The sequence below is a fragment of the Mandrillus leucophaeus genome, unplaced genomic scaffold (genome assembly GCF_000951045.1).
Source record: "Mandrillus leucophaeus isolate KB7577 unplaced genomic scaffold, Mleu.le_1.0 Scaffold544, whole genome shotgun sequence".
Classification (NCBI taxonomy): domain Eukaryota; kingdom Metazoa; phylum Chordata; class Mammalia; order Primates; family Cercopithecidae; genus Mandrillus; species Mandrillus leucophaeus.
The window spans coordinates 1,031,012-1,032,765 of record NW_012105853.1 but is presented as its reverse complement, the minus strand read 5'-3'; positions in this window follow the sequence as shown (position 1 = coordinate 1,032,765).

Sequence of the window (1,754 nt, the reverse complement as noted above, 5' to 3'; positions counted from 1 at the left end):
GACCTCAAGTGATCCACCTGCCTCGGCCTCCCAAAGTGCTGGGATTACAGGCATGAGCCACTGCGCCTGACCAAGAATATTAATACTTTTTTAAAAAAAAATCGAACATACATTTATTTATTTATTTATTTATTTATTTATTTATTTATTTATTTATTTTGAGATGGAGTCTCGCTCTGTCGCCCAGGCTGGAGTGCAGTGGCGCAATCTTGGCTCACTGCGACCTCTGTCTCCCAGGTTCAAGCGATTCTCCTGCCTCAGCCTTCCGTGTGCCACTATGCCCAGCTAATTTTTTTATTTTTAGTAGAGACCAAGTTTCACCATGTTGGTCAGGCTGGCCTCAAACTCCTGACCTCGTGATCTGCCCGCCTCGGCCTCCTAAAATGCTGGGATTACAGGCATGAGCCACCACGCCCAGCCCCAAAATCTAACGTTTGTTATCACTGTTGTTTTACAAAAGAAAGGGCATTTTAGTGCAACCCATGTCCATCCATAGTGGCTGAAGGTCCCTCTCAAGTGGTTGATAAAGCTGAAAAAAGAGACTATGAGGAGAAAATAGGAATGTATCAATTAGCTATTTTAGAGGCAGAGCAAACTATGAGCTAGGTGTTTCTATAAGGAAATGAAATAATTTACCAAAAAACATACAGCAAGGAAACAGTAGAGCTGGAGTTTTCTGATTTTTCTGAGTCCAGAATTTGTTTCACTGTTCTCATTTCAGTTCTCTCTAACAGGATGAATGACCTTGATTTCAGAATCCCCAAGCAGGTGGTGAGATCCAAAATTGAGACAAAAGAAATGGGGCTGTTCCAAAAAAAAACCTAGGTGGTAGGTGTCTAACATGTCAGGGAGCTAAAACAGGGTGTGCAGGTTTCAGCAGCAGGTTGAATTTAGAATGGGGAAGGAGACCAGAGGAGGCGCCAGACAGGATGACTTTGTCCCATTGGCCTGGAGGCAGACCCATGTTTCTCCACCCCTCATATCACCCTCCAGTTTGTAACAGTATCTTTGAATGATGATCTGATTAAGGTCGGTCTCCTCCATTAGTCCACAAGTTTTTGGGGTACATCTACTTTGCTCATTTCCATATCACCAGAATCTAGCACAAGGCCTGGCACATAGTAGGTGCTCAATAAATATGTTAGATGAAAGCAAGATAACACCTCTATGTACTAGCGGTGACACTCCAGGCCTGCAATTTCTGTCCTTCAGTCTCTTCATCTCAAGGTTTAATTTAAATGTGATAACGCCTGTATGCAGCTCCCAGCATCCAGTAGGCACTCACTAAACACAGTTCTCCACCTGCCCCTCCCTTGGTTTTCCCACTACTTCCTGCATGGTGACACACCCATAGTTTGGAGCCATAAAACCCAACCCAGGTTGGACTCTCACCTCTCCAGCCCCTTCTGCTCAGGCCCTGTCCTCAAATTGGGGGGCTGATGCCCCCATACACCTGGCTCTGGGTTCCCCTAACCCCAGAGTGCAGGACTGGGACCCGAGTGGACCTCAGGTCTGGCCAGGTCGCCATTGCCATGGAGACAGCAACAGTCCCCAGCCGCAGGTTCCCTAAGTGACTGGTTACTCTTTAACGTATCCACCCACCTTGGGTGATTAGAAGAATCAATAAGATAACCGGGTGGTGGCAGCTGGTCGCACTCACCGCCTTCCTGGTGGACTGGCTCCTGGTGGCTCTGCTGCTGCTGTGAGCGGGCCCCTGCTCCTCCATGCCCCCGGGTCTCCGGCTGGGTGGGCTT